We start from the raw sequence: 19447 nt of genomic DNA, 5'->3' as shown, positions 1-19447 counted from the left end.
CTGCATCATGATTGAGAAAGAAATCCGATGAGAGTCATTCTATAATTTTTATAATTGTCAGGTTGTCGTGTCGGATTTCCTGTTTTCGTGCAGACTGCTTGCAAAAGAGAAACTGATTTTTAATGAAGAGCAGCTTCCTGTTACAGGACCTCAAGCCGTCATGGACTTGCACTTTAACTGGGGATCCCTGTAAAAAGATCCTTGCCGGCAGTGTTGTCCTGTTTTGAACACTAAAGTGTCATCACGTGACCTCTTCAAAAACCTATAGCTAGGTTTTGGTGACGATAATGAAACATGAGTGAGGAAATATGAGTTTTATTAATTATTAAAAAAGAATAATTTCGCAGTTGTTTTTGCTAAGGCTTTGTTTTTGTTTAGTTATTCGTTCATGTCATTAATAATATGGTCGTGATAGTGAACTTGCTTATATTGTGCGGTCCTCTTGTTGTAGAAAAGCATATTTTTGCAGTCACTGTTTGACTCCTGTCTGTCTGTCTGTCTGTCTGTCTGTCTGTCTGTCTGTCTGTCTGTCTGTCTGTCTGTCTGCATCACGTACTCATGATTGGTGTGGCCAGTACAGCAGATTTTTGCTTCAAACGAAAGCCGCTCCCCGGGTGCCTCTTTCCCACAACGTTGTCTTTCCACCCCGTAGAGTGGCCATCTGTTATTACTATGTGACACTGATCTGCCGTTCTCAAACAAAAAACAACAAAAAAACAAAAAAAAAACAAAAAAAAAAAAAAAACAACCAACCAAACAAGCAAGCAAATGAGAGGTTTCCGATTCAAAATACCTTTGTTTCACTCAAAAACTCATTCATTCACTCACTGCCCTAGGTCAGTTGGTCACTCATTTAACGTGAGTGGTAAAGACAATCATGAGCGCCACCCCGGAAGAAGTGGGCTGACACTGTATAACACATTTATAGCAACCCATAAACGCTGTTCTCTAGCAAACTTTGCTATTCCAGCCCAGACTCTACCTACCTCATAATCGTATTAGTCTGCCGGCGACTTGGATTCAAGCTGAGCTACATTTAGTAAGTAAGTACTTACTGCTGACCGACGAACACTACAGAGAATTGTTTCCACATGTCCGCTCTCTGCTCTGTTATTTTTAAATATAAGATTAATGTTATCATTGCTCAAGGGGATTTATAAAGTTGGAGGCTACTCACTACAATGACATTTTTCCCTGTAAACCACTTCATTGACGTGAGTCTGTCGTTGGTTCTAATCCACAAAATAATTCTACACATTTTTTATTCGTTCGAAAAGTTTCTTTCCTAAAGGACTGACATGCCAGATTCTCATCATTCTGGATTTTCACTCACTGTAAATGTTACTTAAATGGAAAGTGCTGAAATCAAGGGGAGGCCACTTGAAATACATTTTGTAATTCGACGTCGAAGGTTGCTTCCCTTTACATTTTGGAGTCTTTGTTTGTACGTTTGTACATCGAAGTTAGTAATTTGACATAAACCTCTACCGGTACAAGTGGCATAGATTGTGATAAAGTAGCACATCTCAATACGCGTAAAAAAATTTCTCACAGGTATTAATCTACAAAAAAGACAGTTGTAATAGTCAGGTGTTGAATGACAACAGTTTAAATACGTGACATGTTTACACCACCTAAACTTCCTACTGAACGAAATGTGACAGTTCTTTACTCAGGCCTACCTGCAAGGGGGAGTGGTACAATTGGGAGGGTCCATCTTTCTGGAGCTCTTGCATCCACATGGCCCCTCTGTTACATTTGCTGTTATTCTCCTCAGAAGATATTAAGAGCATTTTGGGCCGTTGACCACACGGGCGTAGTAGGGGGAGATAAAGTGACAACAATGAGGCAGTTGCAGACAAATCTCGTCGGAAGAGATTTTGACAACAAGAAGAAGAAACAACCTGCGTCCTTGCACCACTCCTGTGTTGATTATAATCAGACTTCCTAAACCTTCTTTTAATAGAGGACAAAGATATCAGCGTTTTATTTACAGGTGCCTGCATCCTTTTCTTGCCTTCACCTGATGAAAAATTGTTAACTTATTGCATAAAAGGAGGTGAAGGGTGCACTTGACTCACTGGCCTACAATGTGCAGCCTGATGTCTTGTTTACTGCTGCCCACTGCACTGACCTTGTGCTAGAGATAGCAAACATTGTGTCTCAGAGTTTATTACCTGGCAATACTCATTACAGTTTGATGCAATGGGGTATAAAATGACCGTTAATCTTAACACGATTCATTTTTAATCGCGAATCATAGATTACAAGCGCACATGTGTGAGACAGACAGACAGACAGACAGACAGACAGACAGACAGACAGACAGACAGACAGATGTGTATGTTTGCACGTTTCGCCTTGATTGAATATGTTTTTAATTCCCTGCCACGTAGTCTACTAATATTTATTCCAGCATTATTTATTATTTTTATTATTCGTCTGGACAGGGACTGGAAGGTGGTGGGGCTTGATAAAAGCTGAGGCTAGAGTAACATGTCTTGAGTGTAACAGATGTGGCTGAGATATGTTTTGATTTTTGTTTCAGAACCATAAGCCTTCCAAAGTTTCAAGATGATGCTATACACTGATATCGTATCTACCGATTTTGTTTCAAGTATTAAATCTTCGTACTTTTTCGAATGTGTTTCTCTCGTGCTGCATTTATAAATCAAGAAATAACAGATTTCCCTAAAATAATAATAAAGTAAATTCGGAATCAAGGAACGGTCTTTATGAGAGAAGAAGGACACAGACGAGTACATGAAAGGACAGACACGGTTGCCCACTGCCTTTATGGACGACCTTTGGAGAAATTTGCATCGATGTGACCTCCGAACTATTACGTTGGACCACTTACGGTTTGTTGTCGTTGAAACTAATGGCGTTCTTTGACCATGTCTACTTATCCAATAAAATTGTTACAAATGATTGTCCACAAAATTAGTTACCTAAAGATGGAACTGTTCTATTTAACCATGTAGTTTCGCCACTTTGTGTTAACACTTTTGTAACGGGTATAATCCCAGTCTGCTTGCGACTGCTGTCTCCTGAGTCACCAGCACAACCACCTTTTGGTAATAAAGTGCGTGAAAATTATGGTCTGCTACCATGAAAAACAAAGTGATTCGCAGTCTGGAAGATAAATATTTATAATTCAAAAGTTCCAACAGAAGTCAGAGTATACAACAACAAAATCACTTATACCCAATTTTCTGTTTGTGATTTTGCAGTGACAATACAATAATAATAGTCATTACTGTTTAGTACTCACACATACCTCTATCTGGTGTGGGAGTTTGCAATGTTTACAAAGGGTCTACACATGCTACATACACTGACACGCTTGCACACGCACAAATAAACTCATAAACCCGATTTCACCAGCAAAATCCTTTTCCTTGTTCATCCATAGAAGGATAATGCTCGATGTAGAAGCTGTTTGACATTATTCTTTGTTCTGCAGACAAGTGTGTGAAAAGCCATTTTACGAAGGTGTAATTAGCGGGAGTCATCAAGATTCTTTATAACAATGATGGTCTTTAGACTTCCACACATATTTTATTGCACACTTTTGACAGATTATGTTAAATACTTTTTTCAATTTCTAAATACTTAACTGGTGTTGGGGGCATCTGTGCAGATTTCAATTCTACTGGGGAATCACGTGTCTTTTTATTCGGGATAAATAATATTAGAGGAAGATGAGCCTCGAAGCAGCTGTTACACTTACTCGCCTCCACACAGAAAAAAATGCTTTTTATCTCTCCCTCTCTTTCTTTCTTGTTTATTTACCATTGATTTTTAATTTCTAAATCTGATGACAAAAAGACTTAACTTCCGTGTCGGTGGCGGATTTCACTTCTGCTGGGTCACCGTGCCTTTTCTCGCTGACCTAAAAGAAGAAAGACGACGACGGCGAAGAAGATGAAAAACAAGACTATCACGAAGGTGGCATTAGTAAAGTGGCAGTTAGGAAAATACATAAAACAGAGGTACAACTGTATTTATATAAGAGGTCAGAAAATCAAGTCCGCTTGTTGTCTCACATAGTTGCACAATCTACAGCAGTGGGGAGAGTGTTACTTGGAAACTGGACGGTAGAGCAAAAAGCATTGAAAAATCGCGTGGAAGTGAAGAATTAATCCAGAAAACGAAAATCCGGAGTTAGATGGAGTAGACATGACGCTTGTGACCGTTAGATATTAAAGAAGACAATGGAACACAGACTTTGGAAAAAAGTCCAGAAGAGTGACAGTCCAATGCCAGTAAAAGCACAGAGTAGTCAGCAGACACCAAACCCGACAAAAACCCGATGGCACTACAAGAAGCAGCCTCCAGTCCCCTACATGTAGTGTCCCTCCATTTGTAGTGTCTCCCATAGAAGTGAAGCACTGGCCAGCGACAGTTTATTCAAATCGTCTTCTTTTATTCTATTGCAGAGTATCTATACACACACACACAAACACACCAACACACATATTACTCACTCAACAGGTTCAGCTCGGCCATTCGCGCTGTGCTGACTAGTTAACCTTATGTCACCCTCTCTCACACGTGTACATACCAATTATTTCCTTAATTCGCAAGTAGTAAATAATTAGCCACCATTAATACTAAGCGCCATTCAAAGACCCAGACATTCTTCTGACATCACATGAAGCACAAGTCACATGACCACATACCTACATACGCACTGGACAACTGTACATTATTCTATGTGTTCATACAGATGTAGGTATGTAAGCAACTAGTATTCTGACAAAGGACATTGCAGCAAACACTTTGTCGTCAAGAGAACAGTTCGTAGATGTATGATAATGTCTGCGTATCTAGTTTGCAGTCTAGTAAGCGAGACCTCGTTTAGTCAGAAGAACAAGAAAACGAAGTTTGCATATTTTTGTGAAAAGAAATCAGAAACGAGACTCAACGATGAGGACAGCGACACTGTTGTCTGCACGACATTGTTTACCTCTATCGCGCCGGAAGGCTTATACTAGGTTACATTACCCTGTACGGATGGAAATCCACCGCTTTCAAAAAATCATTAAAAAATAACTATAAGAAATAGAAAAAAATTTTCAAATGATAATAAGAGATTGAACTTAGTAAAACAAAAATATTCCTACGTGAATCCTGTATGAATAGTCAATTTTTTGGTAATCCAAAGCAAATAAGGTAGGTGTAATTGAATTTTCAAAAACTTTTCACACAGGGATGCACAGAATATATCATGCTAGCACAAGTTACACCTACAGGAATCACACTTTGATAACTGTATATAAACTTGAAATGATTAAACATTGTTCTTGTCCAAAAAAAAAATCAGATTGATGCATTTAATAATATTATTATCGGTACGCTAAGAAGGTACAGAGCGACGCGAAAAAAAATCACTATGGAGCACCGAGTGCCTAATTTTCACCCGTGTTAAAAAATTTATATCTGTTAAACTACAAAAATGACAAACATATATGATACGCCGTTTAAAAGAGCATTTTAAACACATTTGCGTGGTGTTAATTTGAAGAATTATAGGCTCTGATTTCTTGTAGTAAGCTCACATGAAAGATAGTAAATGTTTAGATTTCACAACCCGATCGGAATGTCACACCTCAGAAATTAAAGACAATTTTTTACATGATATATACAAGCATAAAGTACCAAAAAAGATCATATTTTATTAGAATATACATTAGAATTTAATATTACTCACTGTTTTCTTCTCATTTTCTGTTGTTTGAGTACAAATCCACGTCAAATCGAGCGAACCCAAAAAATTTCAATATGGCGCTCACGTGTAAACAAACTATACGTGGCAGAAAAAACGATGAAACACATGATTGGTTGAATTATTCAGCCTTTAAAGGGAAGCAATCGTTGGAGGAACAAGTCCTGAAGGTTCCCGTGTTTTCTCCCTTGTTTATTCGCTTATTTACGCGTTCTACGTGTCTTAAAAAAATACAACAATGCATCTCCCACCGGTGGGTGACCCGCAAGCCTGAGAAGCCGCTTGAACTCACACCGGTGTCCTCTACGGCGCGATAGCAGTTGACTACTGATGTCATTCATTACTCAGACCACTATTATTCTTTTAATTTTCTGGCACACGGTAATAACGACCTTTCATTCTTCTCCACGCTTCTTTAGCAGCTCTGCTAAATTAATAGTTGTTTTCTATTTTTTACATAATGCTTGTACAAACTAAATCCTACGATAGTCAGTCAGCAAAGTTTTCATTATTTTATTGATAGTCATCCTGACAACTGGACCTTGCATCTAGCTTGAGGAACTGTTCACCCGGACCCTGTTTTCTCATACTTGGGTGGTCATAGTTACAACCTCCACGTGACATCCTAAGTTGACAAACATCGTCTGGAGGAAGAAAACAGACTGTCAATCATGCTAGTCTTGTAAATTAGGATGCAGACAAACAATCACGCAAGTAAACACACAAAAAAAAACTCGCGGCTTCAAACATACTAACAGTAATAGAATTTATTTTACTATTGTTTCAGTTTACTTTTATAAGAGCACTATTGTTGATAACTATAGTCACTACTTAGAATGCAATCCAGTGAGATGTTACTTCTGCTCAGTACTCTATAGCCTAATGTTACTTATCTTCAGTTTAGCTTGGTATGAAATATCAAAATGCATTACAAACAGGTATTCGCATCTACCTGCTCCCTCCCTATGCATGAGGGTCTGCCCAATCTTGAGTAAGACAGACTTACCACCTGTGACAGGATGAAGAAATACAGTTGTAAAGACCATAAGCAGCTTTGGATGCACAATGCGAGTGGGAGGAGAGAATGTTTTTGTGATAGTCAGGTGGCACAGTCGACAGGTGTGGGTTACCCCCTCCCCTACCTGCCAAATCGCCATTAGAGGGAATTAATTTTACATCAAAGAAGCCAAACTGTATTTAAGTCAGAGAGCCCGGGCATCATCACTCAGACTTCAACCACTGCTCGCCGCCATCTAACTTCTGAAGATACTCCGCAAAGAATTCTCTGTTCGGCAAAACGGTAAGCTAGATAGTTCTTAGTTGGTTATTCTCTTGACTTTTATAATGTTGAAAATAAGTTCAAATTTTAAAAAAAATCTATGTAAACTGCATTACGGAATTGACAGTTTTAGTAGAGGTTTGTGTAGAGCACCATCAGTGTCAGGACACAGTAACCTGAGACAGCACAGACTGAGACAGTCACTGACACGTGTTCTTTCATTCAACATAAATAATTATTTGTCTGTTGCTTCCTGTTATCATACTGAACGTTGGCTAAGTGGATGAATACTGGCTTGGTTCCTCTTTTCTTCTCGCACTTGCAGTAGTTTGTCCTCGAGATCCACCATGCAGCGACTGGTCATCGTTGTCTGCCTGTTGGTGGCGCTGTCTGTTCCATACAGTAAGTCATCACATTTCATCGGCCTTTGTCTTTTCTACTTTGTTATCACCCTCCTCCCCAAAAATGATTAGTTCCTGAACCCGAGCACGAAGTTCATGGGATCATTTGTGATTGATGATTTTCTTGCATTATTATAATTACTACGTTGATTATGACTATAAGTACTAGTAGTAATAACAATAGTTTATTTTGTCATATTTTCCACACGTTCTGTACTAAATATGTTTGTCTGTTACTACAGCTGAAGGCTTGCTTTTAAAATCGATTACGGGGACGAATGGTGAACACCCGACTTCGCTGTCGAATATAAAAAGAAAGGTGAAAGCAGATATTTTCACAGCAAAGCGGGTAGTGAGCAGGAAAGCTGGTCCATACCCGGTATCTTTGGTGTCAGAAAACAAAAGAGTGTCAATCAAACGGTATGTGAGTGTTTGTGAGAGGTGACACATTACAGGTAGAATAGTCACAGGTTCGTATCCAGGTGAAGTAGCGAAAATGTTCGTAGGGCTCTTGATGAATTGGTGAAATGTACCTGTAAAGAAGTAAAGAGTTTATGTCTTAAGTACTTCATGACATTGAAGGGATCTTTCATGAAAGGTTTACACAGTCTGGTAGTTGAGTTTTAATTTGTATAGTTGAAGCACAACACTACAAATTCTAAACTTATTTAAACAACTGATTTATTGTTAAAAAGGTTTCAACCACCACCAGTAGATGAATCCCCCTAGGGAGCAGTGATGTCAGATGTCAAAGGTCAGAGGTTGGAGCGCTGCTGACAGAATTTCCCCAGGACTAAAGGCGTTTTCTGCAGAAATGTTATGATACAACTTGTTTTAAAGTTCTAAAAGTGTGAACTTCGAACGATCTAATAAAGAATAAAGATATCACAGAACAAGACGAGTATGGTAATGTTATGTTGAGTGAGTTGTGTCGTGTGAGATAACTCGTGTTATTTTATTCAACAATACCGGAAAGTGGAGGTGGAAGACAGATGAGGTTAGAAAGAGACACGAAGCAGATTTGTATAAACATCTTTGAGAGTAATAACTCAAAATAAAAGCAAAACTTTCAAACTTCTCACTCCGCTTGTTAAATGACAACATCGTGTAGAGGTAGATACATTCAGAAGTGTGTATATTCTCCAATATAAGTTTACCCTGTTTGCAGAACCTCGGGGATTGGGTAGGTGAAGATGGCCAGAGGCTATAATTGCTGTTTTCTCTAGCTAATCACACTCTTAGTACTTTACCATCTCACGTCAGATGTGTTCTCTCTCATGCACACAGGTTTGCAGTCAGACAAGCTTCCACTAATTGTAGACACAAAGCGATGAGTAAAAACAATTTCATTGGGCACTCAGCAAGTCTTTATCCGAACTGTATTAATCTACAAAAAAAAAAAAAGTTGCAAGAGTGAGGCGTTGAATGACAAAAGTTTAAATACGCGACACATGTGTACACCAACTAAACTTCCTACTGAACGAAATGTGACAGTTCTTTCTTTAGGCCTACATGCAAGGGGGAGTGGTATAATTGGGAGGGTCCATCTTTCCTGGAACTCTTACATCCACATGGCACCTCTCTTACATTTGCTGCTATTCTCCTCAGAAGATATTAAGAGCATTTTTGGGCCGTTGACCACACGGGCATAGTAGGGGGAGATAAAGTGACAACAATGAGGCAGTTGCAGACAAGTCTCGTCGGAAGAGATTTTGACAAGAATAAGAAGAAACAACCTGCGTCTTGCACCACTCCTGTGTTGATTATAATCAGACTTCCTAAACCTTCTTTTAATAGAGGACAAAAATAGCAGCGTTTTGTTTACAGGTGCTGACAGCCTTTTCTTACCTTCACCTTATGAAAATTTTTTAATTTATTGCCTAAAAGGAGCTGAAGGGTGCAACTTTACTCACTGGCCTAAATGTGCAGCCTGATGTCTTGTTTACTGCTGCCCACTGCACTGACCTTGTGCTAGAGACAGTAAACATTGTGGTTTACTACCTGGCAATACTCATTACAGTTTTCAATGCAATGGATAAAATAACCTTTAATCTTAACACGAATCACGTTTAATCGCGAATCATAAATTACAAGCGCACATGTGTGAGACAGACAGACAGACAGACAGACAGACAGACAGACAGACAGACAGACAGACAGACAGACAGACAGACAGACAGATGTGTATGTTTGCACGTTTCGCCATTGATTGAATATGTTTTAATTCCCTGCCACGTAGTCTACTAATATTTATTCCATCATTATTTATTATTTTTATTATTCGTCTGGACAGGGACTTGAAGGTGGTGGGGCTTGATAAAAACTGAGGCTAGAGTAACATGTCTTGAGTGTAACAGATGTGGCTGAGATATGTTTTGATTATTGTTTCAGAACCATAAGCCTTCCAAAGTTTCAAGATGATGCCTATACTGATGTCGTATCTACCGATTTTGTTTAAAGTATTAAATCTTCGTACTTTTTCGAATGTGTTTCTCTCGTGCTGCATTTATAAATCAGGAAATAACAGATTTCCCTAAAATAATAATAAAGCAAATTCTGAATCAAGGAACGGTCTCTATGAGAGAAGAAGGACACAGACGAGTACATGATAGGACAGACACGGTTGCCCACTGTCTTTATGGACGACCATTGGAGATTTTTGCATCGAGGTGACCTCCGAACTATTACGTTGGACCACTTACGGTTTGTTGTCGTTGAAACGCGTGGCGTTCTTTGACCACGTTTACTCATCCAATAAAATTTTTTAAAATGATTGTCCACAAAATTATTTACCTAAAGATGAAACTGCTCTATTTAATCACTAAGTTTCGCCCTTTTGTGTTAATAATTTTTTAATGTGTATAATCCCAGTCTTTAGACTTCCACACATATTCTATTTCACACTTTTGACAGGTTATGTTAAATACTTTCTCCAATTTCTAAATACATAACTGCTGTTGTGGATATCTGTAAAGATTTCAATTCTACTGGGTAGTCACGTGTCTTTTTCTTCGGGATAATTCATATTAGAGGAAGACGAGCCTCGAAGCAGCTGTTACATCTAGTCGCCTTCACACGGAAAAAAATACTTTCTCTCTCTCCTTCTTTCTTTCTTTCTTTTCTATTTATTATTTATTTTTAATTTCTGATGACATTGTGAAAAAAGATTTAACTACTCGAGTGAGCTTAGTTACGATTCATCGCTTCTCTTACTCACCGCCTTCTCTCGCTGCATGTAAAAAGAAAGAAGAAAAGACGACAGCGAAAGAATTTTTGACGAAAACAAACTTCTATCACGAAGCTGGCATTAGTAAAGCTGTGTGGTAAAACAGTTAGGAAAATAATATTCAAGCAGGTACAACTTATATAGAGAGTCCAGAAGATCAAGTCCGCTTGTTGTCTCACATAGTTGCACAATCTACAGCAGTGGGGAGAATGTTACTTGGACAATGGACGACAGAGCAAAAAGCGTTGAAAAATTGGGTGGAAGTGGAGAATTAATCCAGAAAAACGAAAATCTGGAGTTTTTAGACAATAAAGAAGACAACAATGGAGCACAGACTCTGGAAAACAATCCAGAAGACCGACAGTCAAACGCAACTAAAAGCACAGAGTATTCAGCAGACAACAAACACAACAAAAACCCGAGGGACTACAAGAATGAAAAAAAAGAACATGGTGAGGCTGGTCCCCCTAAAGCTGTTAAGGTGAAGGGGCAAAGAAATAATATATACAAAAAGAGAGCAAATAAGTCTTTAAAAACGACCTAACGTGTGTCACAGACGCTCTCATTCTGAACATTTGTGAATTTTTTCTTTAAAAAAAATTCCACTTGCATGTCCTTATACATTTAATCGTATTAAAAATGGGCTTAAGTACTAACTAAAATTATAGATAGTTGTTGAATAAAAAGTAATTCTTAATAGTGTAAGCAATGACTAATGATGTCACTCATTATTAAACCATTATTATTCTTCAAATTTTCTGACACACAGTATTAATAACCTTTTATTCTTCTCCACAGTCCTTTAGCACCTCTGCTAAATTAAAAGTTGTTTTTTTATTTTTCACATAATACTTGTACAAACTAAAGCCTTCAATGGTCAGTCAGCTAAGTTTTCATTATTTCATTGATAGTCATCCTGACAACTTGAACCTGCATCCAGCTTGAAGAACTGTTCACCCGGCCCCTGTTTTCTCCAGACTTGGGTGGTCATAGTTACAACCTCCACGTGACATCCTGTTGACAAATATCGTCTGGAAGAAGAAAACAGACTGTTAATCATGCTAGTCTTGTAAATTAGGATGCAGACAAACAATCACGCAAGTAAACACACAAAGAGAACTTGCTACTTTGATGTGGCTCCAAACATACTAACAGTAATAGAATTTATTTTACTATTATTTCAGTTTACTTTTATAAGAGCCACTATTGTTGATAAATATAGTCACTACTTATAATGCAATCCAGTGAGATGTTACTTCTGCTCAGTACCTATAGCCTAATGTTATTTATCTTTAGTTTAGCTTAGTATGAAATATTGACAAACATACAAACAAAGTCTTCGCCTTACCTGCTCCTTCCCTTTACATGACGGTCTGCCCAACCTTGAGTAAGACAGACTTACACCTGTGACAGGATGAAGAAATACAGTTGTAAAGACCATAAGCAGCTTTGGATGCACAATACGAGTTGGAGGAGAAATGTTTTTGTGATAGTCAGGTAGCACAGTCGACAGGTGTGGGTTACCTCCTCCCCTACCTGCCAAGTCGCCATTAGAGGGAATTAATTTTACATCAAAGAAGCCAAACTGTATTTAAGTCAGAGGCCCGGGCATCATCACTCAGACTTCAACCACTGCTCACCGTCTTCTAATTTCTAAAGATTCTCTCGTGTGCGGCTAAACGGTAAGCTAGATATTTCTTAGTTGGTTATTCTCTTGACTTTTCTAATGTTGAAAATAAGTTCAAATTTAAAAAAAAAATCTATGTAAATTGCATTACGGAATTGACAGTTTTAGTAGAGGTTTGTGTAGAACACCATCAGTGTCAGGACACAGCAACCTAAGACAACAGACTGAGACTGTCACTGTCACGTGTTCTTTCATTCAACATACAACAATTATTTGTCTGTGGCTTCCTGTTATCATACTGAACGTTGGCTAAGTGGATGAATACTGGCTTAGTTCCTCTTTTCTTCTCGCACTTGCAGTAGTTTGTCCTCGAGATCCACATGCAGCGACTGGTCATCGTTGTCTGCCTGTTGGTGGCGCTGTCTGTTCTATACAGTAAGTCATCACATTTCATCGGCCTTTGTCTTTTCTACTTTGTTATCACCCTCTTCCCCCAAAATGATTACTTCCTGAACCCGAGCACGAAGTTCATTGGATCATCTTTGATTGATGATTTTCTTGAATTATTATGATTATTACGTTGATTATCACTATAAGTACTAGTAGTAATAACAATAGTTTATTTTGTCATATTTTCCACACGTTCTGTACTAAATATGTTTGTCTGTTACTACAGCTGAAGGCTTGATTTTCGATATGATTAAGGGGACGAACGGTGAACACGAGACTAATTCGCTGTCGAATATAAAAAGAAATGTGAAAGAAGATATTTTCACAGCAAAGCGGGCAGTGAGGGGAGCTGGTCCATACCCGGTATCTTTGGTGAAAAACAAAAGAGTGTCAATCAAACGGTATGTGAGTGTTTGTGAGAGGTGACACATTACAGGTAGAATAGTCACAGGTTCGTATCCAGGTGAAGAAGCGAAAATATTCGCAGGGCTCTTGATAAATTGATGAAATGTACCTGTAAAGAAGTAAAGAGTTAATGTCTTAAGTACTTCATTACATGGAAGGGATCTTTCATGGCGAAAGGTTTACACAGTCTGGTAGTTGAGTTTTAATTTGTATAGTTGAAGCACAACACTACAATATCTAAACTTATTTAAACAACTGATTTATTGTTAAAAAGGTTTCAACCACCACCAGAAGATGAATCCCCCTAGGGAGCAGTGATGTCAGATGTCAAAGGTCAGAGGTTGGAGCGCTGCTGACAGAATTTCCCCAGGACTAAAGGCATTTTCTGCAGAAATGTCATGATGCACCTTGTTTTAAAGTTCTAAAAGTGTGAACTTCGAACGATCTAATAAAGAATAAAGAGATCACAGAACAAGACGAGTATGGTAATGTTATGTTGAGTGAGTTGTGTCGTGTGGGATAACTCGTGTTATTTTATTCAACAACACCGGAAAGTGGAGGTGGAAGACAGATGAGGTTAGAAAGAGACACGAGGCACATTTGTATAAACATCTTTGAGACTAATAACTTAAAAAAAAAGCAAAACTTTCAAACTTCTCACTCCGCTTGTTAAATGACAACATCGTGTAGAGGTATATACATTCAGAAGTGTGTATATTCTTCACTATAAGTTTACCCTGTTTGCAGAAGGTATAAACATTGCATAGAGTTTGATCATTTTTTAATTAAAACCTAAAGTTGGCTTTTTGTAGATAAGGTAGTGTTTTCAGTTATAAAACAAATATAAATGCCGTTCATTCGAAACATATCAAGCTTTAAAAAAAATTGAGTATTCTTGAGCACTAAAAGGGATTTTCTTAGTTCTTCTTTCCTTGTGTTTTCAATGTGTCAAGAGAGAAAAAATGTTCTGTATGATATGAGCGACTACAAAATTTTAGTACACATTATTGTCTCCAATAAAACTCTAGAAAATGTATGCGGTAATATAGAAACTTATAATTCAAGTGAAAAAGTGTCGCGAAGTGTAGGTGAAGATGGCCAGAGCCTACAATTGCTGTTTTCTCTAGCTAATGACACTCTCAGTACCTCTACCATCTCACGCAGACATTTTGGCAGATGTCTTCCCTCTCATGCACACAGGTTTGCAGTCAGACATACTTCCACTAATTGTAGACACAAAGCGAGGAGTAAAAACAATTTCATTAATGATTCAAGATACATGGAGAAGAAAAGTTGAGATTGTATCGCCAGTCGAATTCAAACTCAGGAAACTAGCACCACCCGGGGGTCCAGACTCCTCCCCAATTCCTTGGGTTGCTCCTGGGGTCAACAGGGGAGGTCTGTGGCTTCACGCCGCTGGCCATCCAGCGAGAAAGTCTGTTCATCATGAACTTCAATATCTGAGGTTGCTTCTTTGCCAGGTCATTCCGCTCCTGTGGGTCATCTGACAGGAAAACACATTGTCAGGCAGGTTGTTACCCTCCACATCTTGTTCATTTTAACTGTCTTTTATTTATGTACTTCAATCCAGCATAAGGTAATGAACTTAAGAAGGCAGTTCTCGATATTGTTCATTACTCATACAGTTCTTGTCGTTAATGTCCTGTAGACACAACCCAGTGACTTACTTCGTATGTTGTACAGCTGGGGCTTCCATGTCGCCTCCTTTGTTCTGGAAATTGTGTTGTCCTGTGTGGGAATGGGATACCAGTCATTGATGGTGCCTGGAGAGCCGGTCAGCAGCTTGTAGTCGCCGTACCTGATGGCGGAGCTGTTCATGATGGTGTCGATGTTGTAGACAAACTCGGTTCTGCTGCTGGGGGCGCCAGTCCTCAGCATCTCCCACTGGTTGACGCCGTCGATGTTAGAATCTGTCATCAACAAGTTATACAGTTTTTCATGACAAACAATTTCATTGTGTCTTTTATCAAATAAATAGTAAATCCTTTTTAGACCTTCAGTTTCACATTTCGTCCAGACTGTCCTTCAAAGAACCTTCATAATCGACACCACAGGGACTAGAACTTGATAACGAAAAGAAGCAGACTGATCGTCACGTGCTCATTATCGTCCAAGGAGATGGATCTTGTCATCTGCCACGCCTATCTAATTCGCCATCCACTCAATCCCAATCCGCCACCTTCAACGACCACTTCCAGTCAAGGGAAAGTTAAGGAATGAGTGATTCAGTCTGTTTGCTTTTGGTGTATCCACTGTAGGTGGTCTAAGGTGAAGACAATGTTCTTACCTGGGCGTAAACCAGCGAGATGGAGAATGGTGGGGAACCAGTCCACAGCATGTATCATCCTGGAGACCAAACGTTGTCGGAATATAAGTTGATACTGTTTATATTCCTTCTTTCTTTCTTTCTTTCTTTCTTTCTTTCTTTCTTTCTTTCTTTCTTTCTTTCTGTCTGTCTGTCTGTGTGTCTGTCTATCAGTCACAGGAACAGGCACAGCATCACACGCACGTGCGAAGGCATGTACAGGTGCACAAACATGTTTGTGTGCATCACATACTCATGGATGGTGTGGCCAATACAGAAGGTTTTTGCTTCACACGAAAGCCGCACCCCTGTTTCCTTTTACCCAAAACATTGTCTTTCTACGCATTAGAGTGGCCAGTTGTTATTACTATGTGAGACTGATCTGCCGTTCTAAAAAAAAAATAAAAAAATAAAAATAAAAAAAGAGTGGTTTCGGATTCAAATTACCTTTGTTTCACTCAAAAACGCATTCATTCACTCACTGCCCTAGGTCAGTTGGTCACTCATTTCACGTGAGTGGTAAAGACGATCATGAACACCATTCCGGAAGACGTAGGCACACACTGTATAACACATGTATAGCAGCCTATAAAGGCTGTTCTCTAGCAAACTGTGCTTTTCTAACCCAGGTTCCACGTACCCATAATAGTATTAGTCTGCCGGCGACTTGGATTCAAGCTGAGCTACATTTAGTAAGTATTACTTACTGCTGACCGACAAACACTACAGAGAATTGTTTCCACATGTCCTCTCCTTGCTCTGTTATTTTAAATAATAAGATTAAAAGTTATCATTGCTCCAGGGGATGTATAAAGCTGGTGGCTACTCACTACAATGACATTTTTCCCTGTAAACCAATTCATTGACGTGAGTCTGTCGTTGGTTCTAATCCACAAAATAATTCTACACTTTTTTATTCGTTCGAAAAGTTTATTTCCTAAATGCCTGACATGCCAGATTCTCATCATTCTGGATTTTCGCTCCCTGTAAATGTTTCTTCCATGGAAAGTGCTGAAATCAAGGGGAGGCCACTCGAAATATATTTTGTAATTCGGCGTCGAAGGTTGCTTCCCTTTATATTTTTTAGTCATCGTACGTTTGTACATCGGAGTTAGTATTTTGACATAAACCTCTATCGGTACAAATGGCGTAGATTGTGATAAAGGAACACATCTCAATATGTGTAAAAACATTTCTCACAGGTATTAATCTACAAAAAATAAAGTTGTAAGAGTGAGGTGTTGAATGACAACAGTTTAAATACGCGACATGTTTACACCACCTAAACTTCCTACTGAACAAAATGTGACAGTTCTTTACTCAGGCATACCTGCAAGGGGGAGTGGTATAATTGGGAGCGTCCATCTTTCCTGGAGCTCTTACATCCACATGGCACCTCTCTTACATTTGCTGCTATCCTACTCAGAAGATAATAAGAGCATTTTGGGCCGTTGACCACACGGGCATTGTAAGGGGAGATAAGGTGACAATATGAGGCCGTTGCAGACAAGTCTCGTCGGAAGAGATTTTGACAGCAACAACAAGAAACAACCTGCCTCCTTGCACCACTCCTGTGCTGATTATAATCAGACTTCCTAAACCTTCTTTTGATATAATAACAAAGATAGCAGCGTTTTGTTTACAGGTGCCGACATCCTTTTCTTACCTTCACCTTATGAAAATTTTTTTAACTTATTGCATAAAAGGAGCTGAAGGGTGAACTTTACTCACTTGCCCACAACGTGTAGCCTGATGTTTTGTTTACAGCTGCCAACTGCACTGACCTTGTGCTAGAGATAGTAAACATTGTGTCTCAGAGTTTATTACCTTTCAATACTCATTACAGTTTGATGCAATGGGGTATAAAATAACCTTTAATCTTAACACGAATCACGTTTAATCGCGAATCATAAATTACAAGAGCACATGTGTGAGACAGACAGACAGACAGACAGACAGACAGACAGACAGACAGACAGATGTGTATGTTTGCACGTTTCGCCATGATTGAATATGTTTTCGATTCCCTGCCACGTACTGTACTAGTATTTATTCCATCATTATTTATTATTTTTATTATTCGTCTGGACAGGGACTGGAAGGTGGTGGGGCTTGATAAAAGCTGAGGCTGGAGCAACATGTCTTGAGTGTAACAGATGTGGCTGAGATATGTTTTGATTTTTGTTTGAGAACCATAAGCCTTTCAAAGTTTCAAGATGATGCCATACTGATATCGTATCTACCGATTTTGTTTCAGAAAGTATTAAATCTTCGTATTTTTTCGAATGTGTTTCTCTCGTGCTGCATTTATAAATCAGGAAATAACAGATTTCCCTAAAATAATAATAAAGCAAATACTGAATCAAGGGAAGGTCTTTATGAGAGAAGGACACCGACGAGTACATGATAGGACAGACACGGTTGTTTTTATGGACGACCTTTGCAGATTTTTGCATCGATGTGACCTCCGAACTATTACATTGGACCACTTACGGTTTGTTGTCGTTGAAACCAATGGCGTTCTTTGACCATGTCTACTCATCCAATAAAATTTTTATAAATGATTGTCCACAAAATTATTGACCTAAAGATGGAACTGTTCTATTTAATCATGTAGTTTCGCCACTTTGTGTTAACACTTTTGTATCGGGTATAATCCCAGTCTGCTTGCGACTGCTATCCTCGGAGTCACCACAATCCACCTTTTCGTATAAAGTGCACGGAAATTATGGTCTGCTACCATGAAAAACAGAGTGAACAGCTGTTCGCAGTCTGGAAAATAGAAAAAAATGCTTTCTCTCTCTGTCCTTCTCTCTTTCTTTCTTGTTTATTTATCATTGATTTAAAATTTCTAAATCTGATGACATTGTGAAAAAGATTTAACTATTGCTGTACCTGTGTTGGTGGCGGATTTCACTTCTGCTGGGTCACCGTGCCTTTTCTCGCTGACCTAAAAGAAGAAGAAAGACGACGACGGCGAAGAAGACGAAAAACAAGACTATCACGAAGGTGGCATTAGTAAAGTGGCAGTTAGGAAAATACATAAAGCAGGAGGTACAACTGTATATAAGAGGTCCGAAGATCAAGTCCGCTTGTTGTCTCACAAAGTTACACAATCTACAGCAGTGGGGAGAATGTTACTTGGAAACTGGACGACAGAGCAAAAATGGTTGAAAAATATGCGTGGAAGTGAAGAATTAATCCAGTAAACGTAAATCCGGAGTTAGATAGAGTAGACATGACGCTTGCGACCGTTAGACAATAAAGAAGACAACAATGGAGCACAGACTCTGGAAAACAATCCAGAAAAGCAACAGTCGAGCGCAACTAAAAGCACAGAGTATTCAGCAGACAACCAAACACGACAATAACCAGAGGGCATTACAAGAAGGAAAAAAGAACATCGTGGGCTGGTCCCCCATACAGCCGTTAAGGTGAAGGGGAATAGAAATAAATATACACAAAAAGAGAGCAAATTAGTCTTTAAAAACGACCTAACGTGTGTCACAGACGCTCTCATTCTGAACATTTGTGAATTCTTTTCTTTAAAAAATTCCACTTGCATGTCCTGTATACATTTAATCGTATTAAAAAATTGGCTAAAGTACTAAATAAAGTTATAGATAGTTTTTGAAGAAAAAAATAATTCTTACTGGACATCCCGAAAGGTACTAAGTACTCAACTCTAATTATCAAGTAGTCTAATAGAAAGTTTCGTTTTCTCAGATTGTTTGTAAACAGAAGAATCCTAGAGTTTACAGTCCGGCACAAGATCAATTTTTGCACTAATCCAAGAAATATATATTTATATTCCACAAATTATCTAAAAACAAAAAGTCACTGATGACTTCACTCGGGGACAGACATTAAAACACATCGGCGCTGCCTCTTGTGGACAACCGTGCATTATTCTGTCTTCATACAGATGGAGGTATGTAAACAACTAGTATTCTGACAAAGGACATTGCAGCAAACACTTTGTCGTCAAGAGAACAGTTCGTA

At 38.7% G+C, this 19447-nt stretch overlaps 2 long non-coding RNA genes across 2 annotated transcripts; both read left to right on the top strand.

Moving 5' to 3' along the window:
* The first annotated feature begins 6953 nt into the window (after positions 1 to 6953).
* Positions 6954 to 8307, top strand: LOC112559988. Its single transcript, XR_003098453.1, has 4 exons — positions 6954 to 7031; positions 7336 to 7412; positions 7654 to 7831; positions 8107 to 8307. It is a non-coding gene; the product is annotated as an uncharacterized LOC112559988 (long non-coding RNA).
* Positions 8308 to 12263: 3956 nt separating this feature from the next.
* On the top strand, positions 12264 to 13596 carry LOC112559989. The gene is made up of 4 exons (XR_003098454.1): positions 12264 to 12319; positions 12624 to 12699; positions 12941 to 13115; positions 13394 to 13596. It is a non-coding gene; the product is annotated as an uncharacterized LOC112559989 (long non-coding RNA).
* The last annotated feature ends 5851 nt before the right edge of the window (positions 13597 to 19447 follow it).

This window comes from Pomacea canaliculata, linkage group LG3 (genome assembly GCF_003073045.1).
Source record: "Pomacea canaliculata isolate SZHN2017 linkage group LG3, ASM307304v1, whole genome shotgun sequence".
Taxonomy (NCBI): domain Eukaryota; kingdom Metazoa; phylum Mollusca; class Gastropoda; order Architaenioglossa; family Ampullariidae; genus Pomacea; species Pomacea canaliculata.
The sequence above is the reverse complement of the archived record's forward strand: the minus strand, read 5'-3'. Positions and strand labels throughout refer to the sequence as shown.